The sequence below is a fragment of the Carcharhinus amblyrhynchos genome, chromosome 6 (genome assembly GCF_965287045.1).
Source record: "Carcharhinus amblyrhynchos chromosome 6, sCarAmb.v2.hapA, whole genome shotgun sequence".
Lineage (NCBI taxonomy): Eukaryota > Metazoa > Chordata > Chondrichthyes > Carcharhiniformes > Carcharhinidae > Carcharhinus > Carcharhinus amblyrhynchos.
The window spans coordinates 104,240,338-104,257,511 of NC_137329.1; positions in this window are offsets into that span (position 1 = coordinate 104,240,338).

Consider the following 17,174-nt stretch of genomic DNA (forward strand, 5'->3'; position numbering starts at 1 on the left):
ACTTGTGCAATGTTTGCAGGACATCATGAAATGGATGAAAAACGCTTGAGAAGGTGGGAAAGGCAAGCAAAGTCATGTTTATCTGTTGGAACCAGTAATAGATGGAAGTGCATTTGAAGTCTTGCAGAGCAGCTACCAGAGTGTAACAATGCTATAAATATTCATGTAAAGTTTCTATTATCTACTTGTTCTGCTACTGCTCAGTATATTAGTTTCACAGTTAAGGCACAAAACAAGGCCATTGAAGTGTTATTCTGTTGCTTGCAAAGACAGTGAGGATTCTGCGGAAGTGCAGGACAGCAGTTGAACAATTAGAAGGGGAAAAAAAATTCACTTCACTATCTGGGCTATGCCATGAATTTTAACGAGATATCAGGACAAATGGAAAGAATCTCAAAGACATAGGAAGCTAGAGTCCACCAGCAAGCGTAGTGTACAACATGGGAGCCAAAATATCTACTTCGAAAGAGTAAACAAACCTCTTGATTTTTGTCTTTTAGCTTTCTGTCAAATAATGTTTAAAAATCAAACATGCATATTTTTGTAGCCTGTAGAGTAATATTGTTCCAGTCAGAATGAAAATCCTTCCAATTGTCCTGGGAAATTGGGCTCAATGCTGAAGTTCAGCTTCCAAGGATTCTTGTCAGATAATTCACTCAAAGCTCAAAGGAAAAAAATTCAATCCAAGGCTAGATTTTGAGCAATTCTAAGGTTTTCATGTTAAAAAAAGAATTAAGGTTTCCAAAGACACAGAGAATAATTTAAGGTTAAATCTAATCATTTCGGTCTCGAATTTGTGGTAGAGCTGATGGTAAAACTGTCAGCGGTCGCTGTATCACTCCTCTGAAGTGACAGCAACTCTGGGTGTACGCACTTAAAGGAGAAATCATTAGCTGCTTTCATTAGGTGTAGAACTCTGCATAGGGTGCACGGTTGAACTCTCCCAAAATGCAATGACTGAACTGATGAGAATTTGCCCTTGTATGCTAGTCTCTTAATGTAAAAACCCTTTAAAAAGAGAAAGAAGTGTAACTGGGCTTTTAATGGCAAACTAGCTTTATAATTACTACCGAACAGCCTCACTGACCTTGAGAAACTAATTATCTATTTGTGGGATGTCAGATTTCTCCACTACAATAAGAAAAAAACCTTTTTAAAGCACTCTTTATAATATTTTGGTAGATGCTGAAATAATCCTGCATGTACATCATCACCATTTATTACACTCTATAAAATTATAATCAAAAGTGAAAAATATTCAATGCATTTCTTTCTTTGTTGGCTGTGCGAATGCTTTCTTGATGCTGACCCCAGTTGCTGGCACCATGGTTGTTTAATGCCTTGAGATTTCTTGATTTGGTGCTAGATTTAACAACAACATATTGCTTCTATTAGCACCTTTAACATGATAATAACCCAAGGCACTTCACAAGGAGTATTATAAACCAAAACATGACACCATATATATCACAAGGAGATATTAGGACAGGAGACCAAACACTTGGTTAAAAAGGTAGGTTTTAAGGAGTATCTTAAAGGACGAATAATTGGCAGAGAAATGGGAAAGTTAAGGGAGGAATTCCAGAGCTTAGGTCCTTGATAACAGGAGAACAGCGACCATGACACCACATAACCCTGCCACAGCAGTCTCTGCAAGATGTGCCAGGTCATCGACATGGATGCCACCTTCACATGTGTGAACACCACCCATGAGGTACACAGTACATATTCATGTGATTCTACCTCATACACTGCAGGAAAGAATGCCCTGAGTCATGGGACATCAGTGAGACCATGCAGACACCGCAACAATGGATGAATGGACACCACACAACAATCACCAGTCAGGGAACACTTTAGCAGTCAAGGGCATTCAGCCCCCGATCTCCGGGTAAGCATTCTCCAAAATGGCCTTCAAGACACATGACAACGCAGAAACACCAAGCAGAAACTGATAGCCAAGTTCCGCATATATGAGGATGGCCTCATCTGGGATCTTGGGTTCATGTCGCACTATTGTGTAACCTCCACCATCTGGCCTGGGCTTGCAAAATCCTACTGACTGTCCTGGCTTGAGACAATTCACACCTCTTTAACCTGTGATTATCCCTCTCTCCACTTGTAGTTGTAAAGGTATGATTACCTGTTAGGACTTGCATTCCAACTATTATCTTGCAATTGAGTCTCTATCTGTATATGCTGTGTTTGTGAACCTATCTCTCCACTTGTCTGATAAAGGAGCAACACTCTGAAAGCTCATGATACCAAATAAATCTGTTGGACTTTAACCTGGTGTTGTGATGCCTTGGAGGGTTGTGGGGGAAAGAGATACAAAAGTCTGAGATCACATCCCAACCAACTCAAGAATGGCTTCTTCCCTGCTGCTATCAGATTTTTGAATGGACCTACTGTACATTAAGCTGATCTTTCTCTGTATCCTAGGTATGATTGAAACACCACATTCTGCATCATCTCCTTTCCTTCTCCCCTATGTACTCTATGAATGGTATATTTTGTCTGTGTAATGTGCAAGAAACAATACTTTCCAATGTATCCCAATACATGTGACAATAACAAATGAAATCAAATCAAACAAAATAGGGAGGGGAGAAAGCATAGAAGGATATGGAAACAAGGATGAGATATTTAAAATTGAAACTTGCTTAACTGGGAGCCAATATAGGTTAATAAGAAAAGGGTTGATGATTGATTGGAAATTTATATGAAAAATGTCACAAGTGGCAGAATTTTGGATGGCCACCAGTTTACAGAGCATCAAACATGGGATGCCAGCCAGGAATGTAATGGAATAATCAGGTCTAGAGGTAATGAAAATGTGGGTGGAGGTTTTATAAGTAGATGACCTGAGGCTGGGACTGAGTCAGTGATATTACAGAGTTGGAAATAGGCGATTGTTGTGATGGTGCTGATATATGGTCCGAAACTCACCTTGGGATCAAATATGACACCAGGATGTGAGCCAGACTGACCTAATCTCAAACTTTTGCAAAGGATAGGGATGGAATCAGTGGTTAGGGGATGGAGCTTGTACTGGGAGGGGGAATGCAATTGAAGACAATGGATTTTGTTTTCCCAATACTTAGTGATAGGAAATGTCTTCTCATCTAGCACTGAATATTGGACAAGCAGTCTGATAATTTCGATATGGTGAACAAGTCAAGGAAGGTAATGGTGAGGGAGAGTTGGGTGTTGTCAACATACATATGAAATCTGATGCTATGTTTTCGGCTGGTGTCACCAAGGCACAGTATGCCAATAAGAAATAGGAAGGGGCAAGGATAGATCCTTGGGGTAAAATCATATGTAATGGTTCAGGAGCAGGCTAAGTCACCATTGAATGTGATCCTCTGGCTACAATCCGAGAGATGAGAATAGAAAGTTCCAGAACCCAAGGAATTTTAGAAAATCATAGCCAGCACATCCACTATCTCTGCAGCTAAGAACCCCAGGATGTAATCTATCAGGTCCTGGGGACTTGTTGGATTTTAGTCCTCAGGTTCTGCCAATACAATTTCTCTGCTGATATTAATAACCTTAATTTCCTCATTCTTTTTAGTCCCTGGCACATTTCTGGTGTAAAACATGTGTCTTTAAATGTGAAGGAAGGCAAAAAAGATTCACACAAAACTCCAACCAACACAACTTCTCTTCCCAGTTTCCGTGTTAGCTGGTATTGTTAATAGTTTTTCTCCTCAGGTACACTCCATCTCCTTCATATCAACCAGTGCCCTCTCCTCAATAAAAATACTTTGATTTGGTTTGATTTATTATTGTCTCGTGTATTAACATACAGTGAAAAGGATTGTTTCTCGCATGCTATACAGACAAAACATACCGTCCATAGAGAAGGAAACGTGAGAGTGCAAAATGTAGTGTTACAGACATAGCTAGGGTGTAGAGAAAGATCACCAATCTGTAAGAAATTGCATTAAAGCATTGCTAGACAGTTTAACAGAGTTAGAATGAAGTTTTTGAAGCATAGAATGAGAGTAAAAGATAGAATTAGAAAGTAAGCTGGGCACAGCTTGCAAGAAATCTCTCTGGTGCCACCTTAGAACATAGAACATAGAACATTACAGCGCAGAACAGGCCCTTCGGCCCACGATGTTGCGCCGACCAGTTTTTTTAAAAAAAAACACTGACCCACTAATCTAAACCAATCCCTTTTCGTCCATAAACCTATCCATAGATCTCTTAAACGCCCCCAAACTAGGCGCATTTACAACCGCAGCAGGCAGGGCATTCCAATCCCTCACCACCCTCTGGGTAAAGAACCTACCCCTGACATCCAACCTATAACTACCACCCCTTAATTTAAAGCCATGCCCCCTCGTGCTAGCATTCTCCATCCGAGGAAAAAGGCTATCACTATCCACCCTATCTAAACCTCTAATCATCTTATATGTTTCAATAAGATCCCTTCTTAGTCTCCTTCTTTCCAGCGAAAACAACCCCAAATCCCTCAGCCTCTCCTCATATGACCTCCCCTCCATACCAGGCAACATCCTGGTAAACCTCCTCTGCACCCTCTCCAAAGCCTCAACGTCCTTCCTGAAATGTGGGGACCAGAACTGCACACAGTACTCCAAGTGCGGCCGCACCAGAGTTGTGTACAGTTGCAACATGACGCTGCGACTCCTAAATTCAATCCCCCTACCAATAAACGCCAAGACACCGTATGCCTTCTTAACTACCTTATCTACTTGATTCCCAACCTTCAGAGATCTATGTACACATACACCTAGATCCCTCTGCTCCTCCACACTATTCAAAGTCCTCCCGTTAGCCCTATACTGAACACATCTGTTACTCCTACCGAAATGAATTACCTCACACTTCTCCGCATTAAACTCCATCCGCCACCTCACGGCCCAGCTCTGCAACCTATCTAAGTCACCCTGCAAACTATGACACCCTTCCTCACAATCTACCACACCACCGACTTTGGTGTCATCAGCAAACTTACTAATCCACCCAACTATACCCTCATCCAGATCATTAATAAAAATTACAAACAGCAGTGGCCCCAAAACAGATCCCTGAGGCACACCGCTCGTAACCGAACTCCATGACGAATATTCACCATCAACCACCACCCTCTGTCTCCTATCTGCCAGCCAATTCCTGATCCAAGTACCTAGATTACCCCCAATCCCATACATCTGCATTTTCTGCAGAAGCCTACCATGGTGAACCTTATCAAACGCCTTACTAAAATCCATATATACCACGTCAACTGCCTTACCCCTATCCACCTCTTTGGTCACTTTCTCAAAGAACTCAATAAGGTTAGTAAGGCACGACCTACCTGCTACAAAACCATGCTGACTGTCTCTAATCAATTCATTACTCTCCAGATAACTATAAATCCTATCCCTAATAATTCTTTCTAAAACCTTGCCCACAACAGAAGTAAGACTCACCGGTCTATAATTCCCGGGGAAGTCTCTGTTCCCCTTCTTAAACAATGGGACAACATTCGCTGTCCTCCAATCTTCCGGTACTATACCAGAGACCAACGATGACCTGAAGATCAGAGCCAGAGGCTCTGCAATCACCTCTCTAGCCTCCCAGAGAATCCTAGGGTAAATCCCATCCGGACCAGGGGACTTATCTATTTTCAAGCCCTCTAGAATATCCAGCACATCCCCGGTTTCAACTGCAATACTTTCTATTTTACACCCCTGCACCCCAGTGTCCTCCACAGCTACATTCATGTCCCCCTGCATGAACACCGAAGAGAAATATTGGTTCAATGCCTCTCCAATCTCTTCCGGTTCCACACACAACTTCCCTCTACTGTCTATAACTGGCCTTGGAGGGTGGATTTAAACCCACCATCCTAAGAATTCTCTACCCCATTTCCAAACTTTGTCCTTGCCAAAATCTTTGATTGCATTGTTATCTCCCAAATCTATGCATATTGTGTCCAAACCTCTGTGCTTGAAGCTCTCCAACAAGATTTCTGCTCCTGCCACAGTACAGACATGGCTCTTGTCAAATCTTGGGAGAAAGAGGGTGCAGGGCAGGAGACAATGAGGCAATTCACTCACAGAGGGCTATGGGGCAATTCACCAGCAGGGGACTATGGGGCAATTCATCAGCAGGGGGCTAAGGGGCAACTAACCAGCAGGAGGCTATGGGGCAATTCACCAGCAGGAGGCTGTTGGGCAATTCACCAGTAGGAGGCTATGGGGCAATTCACCAGCAGGGGGCTATGGGGCAATTCACCAGCAGGGGACTATGGGACAATTCACCAGCAGGAGGCTATGGGGCAATTCACCAGCAGGGGGCTATGGGACAATTCACCAGCAGGGGGCTATGGGGCAATTCACTAGCAGGAGGCTATGGGGCAATTCACCAGCAGGGGGCTATGGGGCAATTCACCAGCAGGGGGCTATGGGGCAATTCACCAGCAGGGGGCTATGGGGCAATTCACCAGCAGGGGGCTATGGGGCAATTCACTAGCAGGGGGCTATGGGGCAATTCACCAGCAGGAGGCTACGGGACAATTCACCAGCAGGAGGCTATGGGACAATTCACCAGCAGGGGGCTATGGGGCAATTCACCAGCAGGAGGCTATGGGACAATTTACCAGCAGGAGGCTATGGGATAATTCACCAGCAGGGGGCTATGGGGCAATTCACCAGCAGGAGGCTACGGGACAATTCACCAGCAGGAGGCTATGGGACAATTCACCAGCAGGGGGCTATGGGGCAATTCACCAGCAGGAGGCTATGGGACAATTTACCAGCAGGAGGCTATGGGACAATTCACCAGCAGGGGGCTATGGGGCAATTCACCAGCAGGAGGCTATGGGACAATTCACCAGCAGGGGGCTATGGGGCAATTCACCAGCAGGGGGCTATGGGGCAATTCACCAGCAGGAGGCTATGGGACAATTCACCAGCAGGGGGCTATGGGGCAATTCACCAGCAGGGGGCTATGGGGCAATTCACCAGCAGGAGGCTATGGGACAATTCACCAGCAGGAGGCTATGGGACAATTCACCAGCAGGAGGCTATGGGACAATTCACCAGCAGGGGGCTATGGGGCAATTCACCAGCAGGAGGCTATGGGACAATTCACCAGCAGGGGGCTATGGGGTAATTCACCAGCAGGGGGCTATGGGGCAATTCACCAGCAGGGGGCTATGGGGCAATTCACCAGCAGGGGGCTATGGTTTTTATGTGAATTTTTACACAAATTCAGTACTTAGAAATTTTTGGGGAGAATCGCCCCTTAAGTCTGAACAGCATGCTTTTACTGCAAGTTAGTTTTAACCACTACAGGCAATTGGCATACCTCAGACATTAAAGTCCAAGGCTTTCTCAAAGAAGACCTTCTCACAGCCACTGTTGAATTCCCTGGATAAATGTGATGACCATACCTGAGGGTAAGAGGCCATTATAGCCCCCAGGTGGTCAGGGATATGGCCCAAGGGGCACATTGGCAGTGCCAATTTTGAACAGTCAAGGTGCTGGGGGCATTGCCAGGTTGGTACTGCCAAGGGGTGGGGCCTGTGGAGGTGGGGGGGGAACTGAAAGGGGAAGCTAATGGGGAGCCTGAAGGGGGGTCTTTTAGGGGGTATGCATCATTGGGACGGGTGCTAACTTCTGATGCCAGCGAGGATTGTGAAGGCAGGTGGTTGAGTCACCCTGATGCCTGTGTATCGTGGGGTGGAGGGTGACCCCAACATTTGGTAGTGGGGGGAAGGTTGTCTCCCTGTGTCCAAGGACTGAGGTGCTCCCCTTTTCACCTGGGAGGGGTTGCAATGTCCATGGAAGGGGTGGGGATAGTGATCTTTAACTTTATTTTGACATCAAACACTCTTTTTAAAGAACACTCCAATCTCTGAGGAGCCAGTCATGCTGCTGTCTTCATGATCTTCATGATGCAAACTCCACCAACTTCCCAAACAGTGTTTAACCCTGGGTTGAGTGTGACCAGAATCATGCTGACCCACGCAGTGGAAATCGCACCACTTTTCCCTCTGGATATCACACTTAGAATTTTTTTTTTGAGAGAATTGTGCCCATATCTGAATGAGATGTACATCAAGTGAGTTTGGTTCAGCTGGGAATTTGGTACAAAAGGGTAAAGAAGTGTATGAATGGCACAGTGGCACAGCGGTTAGCTCTGCTGCCTAACAGCATAAGTGATCTGGGTTTGATTCCCGGCTTGGGTCCTTCTTTCTGGTTGTATCACAGCTTGCTATGGCTCCTGCAAAAAACTGCAAAAAACTACAAAAGTTTGTGAATGTAGCCCAGTTCATCACACAAACCAGCCTCCCATCCGTTGACTCTGTCTATACTGCCCGCTGCCTCGGCAAAGCAGCCAGCGTAATTAAGGACCCCGGACATTCTCTCTTCCATCTTCTTCCTTCGAGAAAAAGATACAAAAGACTGACGTCACATACCAACTGACCCAAGAACAGCTTCTTCCCTGCTGCTGTCAGACTTTTGAATGGACTTACCTTACATTAAGTTGATCTTTCTCTACACCCTAGCTAAAACTGTAACACTACATTCTGCACTCTCTCGTTTCCTTCTCTGTGAATGGTATATTTTGTCTGTATAGTGTGCAAGAAACAATACTTTTCACTACATGTTAGTACATGTGACAATAATAAATCAAATCAAATCAAATCTGGCTTCCTCCCACTGTCTGAAACACATGCTGTTTAGGTGCATTGGCCATGCTAAATTCTCCCTCAGTGTGTCCAGACAGGCGGTGGAGTGTGGCGACTACGGGATTTTCACAGAAACTTCATTTCAGTGTTAATATAAGACTACTTGTAACTAATAAATAATTGAAAACTTCTGTTCCTTTTTTTCAGGTTCCAGTAGTTGGTGAGTTTCCTGCCTTGTCTCCAGGGTAGATGAGTGCAACTTTCCATTATTTTAGCTGTGTAAATAATTAACTAATTGACTAATTAAACTAAAATGAGGTTGAACAGAAATGACAGAGCTGGCAATGCACCATGACAGCAGTGTGTGGGAATCGCACTGTGATCCCACACAACTATACCTGTAGAAAGTGACTGCAGCTGAGACAGCTTCAACTCTGAGTCACTGAGCTGGGGTCAGAGTTGCGGACATTGTAGAACATCAAAGAGGGGGCGAGTGACCTGGACACCTTGTTCCAGGAGACAGTCACGAGCCTTAGGTTTGGCAATGAGTTGGTCAATGGTCAGGGACTGAGTCAGGCAGGTATGGGGACCCAGCATGAGGCGATCCTCTCCACAGAAATTTTTAGTAAAAGGTGAAAGATTTGCACAATCTTCAGCCCCTGGCTTTGTTTAACAGTAAGAAGTCTCACAACACCAGGTTAAAGTCCAACCAGTTTATTTGATAGTAAACCCACAAGCTTTCAGGGTTTGCCTCCACTCTCTACTCACCTGACAAAGGGTCAAACCCCAAAAGCTTGTGGGTTTACTATCAAATAAACTGGTTGGACTTTAACCTGGTGTTCTGAGACTTCTTACTGTGTTTACCCAGTCCAATGCTGGCATCTCCACATCATGACTTTGTTTAACAGGTACAGTGTGCTTGCTACCTGTGTAAATTAGGAGAAGGATTGCAAAGTGAATGAGCAGACTGGCCATGGCACCATGATGAAGGGTGGGGAGTGAAGAGAAATGTGTAAGTGATAGGAGACAGTATAGTCAGGGGTATAGATAGTTTTCCATGCAGCTTTCACTTTGAACTCCAAAGATTGTGTTGCCTCCCCAGTGTCAGGGTTAAGGACATCTCATGGCTGGAGAAGAACATGGAGTGAGAGAGGGAGGATCCAATTGTTGTGGCCTATATGGAAACTAAATGGCACAGGAGGAGCCAGGAATGATGTTGCGACAAGAGAATTGCAGGATCCAGGGCCAAATTAAAGCACAGAACATCAAAGGGAATCATTTTTGGATCGTTATGTGGTTGATGCACCAATTGGCTTTGGGTCAAGCAGATTAGCAAATTAAATGCATGGCTCAAATAATGTTGTGCGCAAAAGTGGGTTTGAGTCATGAGGTATTGGCATCAATGAACCATTCCGTTGGGATGAGCTTCACCTGAACCAGGCTGGGACCAATGCTCTGGCCACTTGTATAACTAGAACTGTGGACAGGAGTCAGTGGGAATAGATTTGAGGGAACAAGAAGTGTGTAAATTAGGAGTTAGGAAGACAGGAGGAGAGATAGGAGAGAAATTCACTGGACTTCTTTCTTACTTTCTAGTTGCTTTTTAATGGAGTTAAGATTATTCCACATTATCTCATTAATTTCTCCTTCATTTTCTATTTCTTTTTCAACTTTTTTTTAAGTTTGCTGTCAGTCACTTCATCTTGTTGTTTTATTATCTTCTCTACGGCTTTTATTCTTTTTTGCAGATTCCTCTTTATGTTCAATAATTCCTAGCTTCTTTCTAAGTCTTTAATGTCTGCATTTCTTCTGAGATGAATCCATCATATTCTTACTGGACATATCTATCTCATAAATAGAATTTTCATTTTTACTTGTCTTAACTTCAGCTAAACCCTTTATGTCTTCACCGTTGGTCAGATCTGTCTCTGACAAAGTGCTGACTTGTTTCCGTTCTGAAATTCTCTCGCTGCTCTTCATTTAATCATTTAATATCTTTTGTTGCCCTCCTTTGGGAATTTTGTCATTGCCCTCTTTTAGAGTCTTTCATTGTTTGAAGTTTCCATTTCTTTTGCCAATTTCACTGCAAGATTCAATGCTGCTTGTTCTGGACCATTGTTTTTTTTTAATTCCTCAACTTTTTCCTTTAAAAGCAGCACAACGGAACAGTGGTTAGCACTGCTGCCTCACAGAGCCAGGGACACAGGTTTGGTTCCCAGCTTGGCTCACTGTCTGTGCAGAGTCTGCACATTTTCCCCTTGTCTGTATGGTATTCCCCTGGGTTGTCCAGTTTTCTCCCACAGAGTGAAAGACGTGCTGGTTAGGTGCATTGGCCATGCTAAACTCTCCCTCAGTGTATTCAGGATTTTCACATTAACTTGCTTGCAGTGTTAATGTAAGCCTACTTGTGACACTAATAAATAAAATTCAAACTTTCAAACAGGTTGGGGAATTCTCTTTTAAAAACTTTGGAACTTTGCTGTCTGCAGTCCCTCAGTGCAGCAATTGCTAACCTGGGCCCCGTGGCAGGCTCTGCTTGCATTGGCAGCCTGGTGCTCGCATTGAGAGCCCAGCAATTACAGCCTCTTCATTATCCCACACTTCTCAAACAGGTCCTGCAGCTTCATGGGGCACTTTTCCCTTTCCACCCAAAACACTAGTCAGTGTTCCCTTTGCTTTCTCTCTTCAAAAGAACTCTGCAGAAACTGCCTTCTCTATCTTGAGTTCAATTTTTCACAAGTTTTCAATTTAAACACAAATAACAGTGCTTGTTTCTAAGGGTTATTTTCTCTTAGTTTCTTTTTTCTATATATTCCTTTGCTCTGAACTGTACCTACTAATCCAGGCTCATTCCGCATCCATCTCTCAGGATCTGGCAATACCTTAACATCTCATTGGATCTATTCACACAAAGACAGGCGTTTGGGTGTTTCTTTTTCTTCAGACTCTGATTAAAACAGGATATTCAAATCTGTCGGGCCATTGGAAGTGTTCTCATGATCCATCCCATCCTTGCCGCCCATGTAATGATGCATGATCATGAACTTTATCAGGAACACGAAAGATATTTATTAATTTGGAAAAATTGTAGAGAAGTCTGCAGTACCCCTGCTCCTATTGTCCTGGAGCAGTCCACCATCTTCTCCAGTCCCTACATGTCTTTCACATGTTGTGGTAATACTCTGGTTAGAACTTTGCACTACACTGCGCCAGGGACCTGGGTTTGATTCCAGGCTGGGGTAACAGTCTATGTGGAGTTTGCACATTCTCTTTGTGTCTCGAGTTTCCTCCGAGTGGTCCGGTTTCCTCCCACAGTCCAGATGTGCAGGTTAGGTGGATTAGCTATGATAAATTGCCCCTTAGTGTCCCAAGGATTGTTGGGGTAAATATGTCAGGTTGTGGTGATAGAGTGGGGGGGGGGGGGGGGGGTGGTGGGCCTGGGTGAGATGCTCTGTGTGAGAGTCGTGCAGATGCAATGAACCAAATGGCCTTTCTGCACTGTAGGGATGCTATATCTTTTACATAAGAACATAAGAACTAGGAATGGGAGTTCCTAGAACAGGCCCCTTGAGCCTGCTCCACCATTCAATAAGATAATGGCTGATCTTTTTGTGGACTCAACTCCACATACCCATCCACTCATCATAACCCTTAATTCCTTTACTGTTCAAAAATATATCTATCCTTTCCTTAAAATCATTCAATGAGGTAGCCTCAACTGTTTCACTGGGCAGGGAATTCCACAGATTCACAACCCTTTGTGTGAAGAAGTTCCTCTTCAACTCACTCCTAAATCCCTGTTTTTTTTTAAAGATTTAGCACTCTATTTAGAGACCCAAGGATCCTGCACGTTTTACCATAAGTTATGATAAAAACATGCAGGATCCTTGGGTTTCTAAATAGAGTGCTAAATCTTTAACAGGTTCCCCCTTAGTTTGAGGTCATGCTCCCTAGTTCTAGTTTCGTCTGCCAGGGGAAATAACTTCCCTGCTTCGATCTTATCTACTCCCTTCATAATCTTATGTGCTTTTATAAGGTCTCCCCTCATTCTTCTGAATTCCAATGAGTATAGTCTCATTCTACTCAGTCTCTCTCCATAAGCCAACCCTCTCAACTCTGAAATCAACATTGTGAATCTCCTCTGTTCCCCCGCCAATACCAGTATATCCTTTCTCATCAAGCAAGGAGACCAAAACTATGCACAAGTACACCAGCACCTTGGACAGCTGCAACACAACCTCAGTGTTTTTAAACTTCACCCCTCTAGCAATGAAAGACAAGTATCCATTTACCTTCTTAGTTACCTGCTGCACCTGCAAACCAACAATTTGTGATTCATGCACAAGGACACCCAGGTCCCTCTGCACAACAGCATGCTGCACTTTTTTTATCATTTAAATAATAGTCCATCTTGCTGTTATTCCTACCAAAATGGACGACCTTACATTTACCAACATTGTACTCCATCTGCCAGACCCTTGCCCACTCTTAGACTATCTATATTCCTTTGCAGACTTTCAGCATCCTCTGCACACTTTGCTCTGCCACTCAGTATCATCTGTGAATTTTGACACACTCCACTGGGTCCCCAACTCCAAATCATCATTGTAATTTGTAAACAATTGTAAACTGATCGCTGAGGCACACCACTAAGCACTGATCATCAACCAGACAAACACCCATTTACCCCCACTTTTTTGCTTTCTGTTAGTTAACCAATCCTCTATCCATGCTATTACCCGTAACACCTTTGCTTGTTTAGATGTGTCCCCTTTTCAAGACGTTCTTTTACAAAATTATGCAGGTAAAAGGGTATTTTTGTTCTCCATATTTCTGTGGTTTTGTTATTTTTTGATGCGAAGTTCTGAGGTCGGCAATACTACTGTAATTGATGGCTGGCCAACTCCCTAATGGTGTCGGATTGTTTAATGAGAGCGTATTTCATTAGGAGGCGGTTGTCTTTACCTAAAAAAAAACCGGTCAGGTATTTCCTGCTTCCCTTTTTTGCCGTTTATACCGACTGAAATACATTGCATTTCCAATGTAAGCAAAACACCGCCAATATTGGATTTCTGAAATGAAAACAATGTGGGGAAATACTCAGCAGGTCACACAGGCGAGGAAACAGAATTAACGTTTCAGTTCGATAACCTTTGATCAGGGCCGGGAAATGTAAGAGGTGTAACAGTCAAGTTTTGTCCAGTTCTAATGAAAGGCCACTGACCTGAAGAGTTGACTCTGTTTCTCTCCACAGGTGCTGCCAGACCTGCTGAGTTTCCAGCATCCTCGGTTCCCATTACACTACATTGCCAATTCTATAAATTGGAGTATCGTGGTAACCATGGAGACACAATCTGTAGTTGGCATTGATATTTTAACACTGGTGGTGGAAGTGAGCCTTAAAAGAATTCGCACAGGTGCCTTTTCCACTTACTATGGGAAAGTTTGCATGGGTAATAATATACCTGATTGCAGATGCGACAAGAACTTTTAAATTCATATGCAACAAGACTGATGTGCACGTTCTGAATCGATTTGATATTGCAGCATCCAACTTCGTTGGCCAATTGCCGTCAAGGAAAATATGATTTTCCTTTCCAAGATAATTATAGGTAGATACAATTTTACCTTGGTATATCTGCAATCTGGTTCCAAATAAGCCCTTTAAATACATCCCGAACTCTGGAAGACGTCTCGATCAAAATAAAGGACTGATTTATTGCAAAACATTGTTGATCGACCTACTTACATGTATCTATTGATTAACGGAAAGCATTGAATTGTAAAGGAATTGCTCCAACAAAAAATATACTTGTTATGAACACTGCTACCTTCCTTCGGCAAAATGGTTCATTTTGTCCCACCGTCCAGTACTGTCCCATCAAACCGATTGCAGCTGTCTCTATCATTGCCTTACGTTTCTCATCATACAAGTAAAAAGTTTTACCAACGCATAATCCAAATAAACACCAGTTTGGAATAAATAACAAATTAATCTTGATTGAATGTGCTTCGCCTGTATTTGGTCAGCCAGTTACAGGACAAAAAAGCATCTCAGTAAAAACAAAATATTTTGTTACAATCCAGTACTAGTCTGCTGTTATTCAATATTACATTGTTGTACTTTTTTCAAGATGGTATTTAATGGTACAGTTCATTTGAATCGAGTTTTGGTTTATAAAGCGGGACCTGTTGCTTTGGCAAAGAGCCTCACTTTGCTTTTCCAAGATTATTTGAATTGTTTCACTTTGCATTCGTCGAGTCTGTTTTAACAACAAGCAGATTTAGAAACTCCGCTCAGATTAAATGTATCTATTCGCCAGAGTTGTGTTAACACGTGGAGTCTCTTGTACGCCTAGAAATAACGGAGAAACATACACAACTGGGGTCACACATTATTAATTCCCCTCTCAGCCACTTACCATTTCAATTGCAATATAATTTGATGCGCAAGTGTAAATGTATTATCTGTTCAAGATTATCATCATGATTTATAATCGTCCTATTTTCAGAGTTTTTCATAAAAGCCACATAAAATAAACTAGATGTGTTTCCTGTTTTGTAATTTTGCGGTTACAACTTACATTTATTAAACTTCGTAAAACTGCTGAACAGCTCTGACAAAAGTCATCCAGACTTGAAACGTTGGCCGGAATTTTAGCAGCACGCCCGCCCCGGACTCGGAGAACAACATTCTCCGTTGGCCTCGGGCGGGATCGGACGAACCTCCGGGCGGATGCTCAGGAGATGCTATCAGACCCGCTGAGATTTTCCAGCATTGTCTGTTTTTGCTTAACAATAGCTCCGTCACTATATACAAACTTGACATTTCAAAATACACATGACATTTTCCGAGGCACGAAAAGAAAAATCAGGAAAGGTGACCAGCACGTTGATTAAAAATAGACAAAGTTGGGAAGTTCCTTCCATCATAGGATCAGAAATGGGGACATTCACTGATAATTCCACAATGTTCAGCACCATTCATGAATCCCCAGAAGCTGGAACAATCCATGTACAAATGCAATACGATCTGGACAATACCCAGATCTGGGCTGACAAGTTGCAAGTAACATTAGCACCACAGAAGTAGGAGTTAATGACCATCTTTCGCTAGAGAGAATCTAACCCATTGCCCCTTGACATTCAATGGCATTATCATCACTGAACAGCTTACTGAACAACTTCCTAAGGGGTTAACACTAACCAGAAACTGAGCTGGACATGCAATATTAAATATTGTTACTACAAGGGCATGTCAAGATGCTTGGAATCTATAGCGAGTAGCTCACCTCCGGACTCCCCAAAGCCTGACTACCATGTACAATGTGAAGGAATGCTCTCCACTTGCCAGGTGGAATGCAGCTCCGTCAACACTCAAAATGCTCAGCAACATCCAGGACAAAGTAGACTACTTGATTGCACAGCATCCACAAACATTCACTCCCTCCCCCACTAATGCACAGTGATAGCAGTGTGTACCATCTACAAGATACATTCCTTCACTCAACCCTGGGACGCATGATATTAAGGATATTTATGACAGACTCCTATTTATTTATTACAACTCATCACCCCAACAAAACTTATCTCTAAACTCCTGCCCCCTGTGCTCAGCTCCTCTCTCTGTGACTGGATCCTTCCTAACGCACAGACTATAATCAATAAAGATAGGCAATGACACCTCCTCTACAATTATCTTCAACACTGATGCCTTGCAAGGCTGTGAACTCAGCCATTTACTGTGCTCATTATACTTATACTTGAGTGTTGACTGTGTGGCAAATTCAGCTCCAACTCCATTTTCAAGTTTGCTGATGACACGAATGTAGTGGGTCAGATTTCAAAAAATGACGAGATGGAGTACAGGAAAGAGATAGAGAATCTAGTGAAACAATAATCTCTCCTTCAATGTCAATAAAATGAAGCAGATAGTCATCAACTTCAGGAATCTTAGTGGAGGACATGTCCCTGTCTACATCAATGGGGATGAAGTAGAAATAGTTGAGAGCTTCAAGTTTCTAAGCGTCCAGATTGCCAACAATCTGTCCTGGTCCCTCCACACTGATACTATTGTTAAGAAAGCTCACCAACACCTCTACTTTCTCAAGAGGCTAAGGAAATTAAGAACATAAGAACATAAGAAATAGGAGCAGGAGTAGGCCATCTAGCCCTTCGAGCCTGCCCCGCCATTCAATAAGATCATGGCTGATCTGTCGCGGCTCAGTTCCACCTTCCCGCCCTCTCCCCATAACCCTTAATCCCCTCTCTTATCAAAAACTCATCAACCCGCGTCTTAAAAATATTTAGCGAGGCAGCCTCCACCACTTCAACGGGCAGAGAATTCCAGAGATTCACCACCCTTTGAGTGAAGAAGTTCCTCCTCAACTCCGTTCTAAACCACCCCCCCTTTATCTTGAGGCTGTGCCCCCTAGTCCTACTGTCTTTTTTGAGCGGGAAGAGTCTCTCCACCTCTATCCTATCCATCCCATTCATCATCTTATACATCTCAATGAGATCT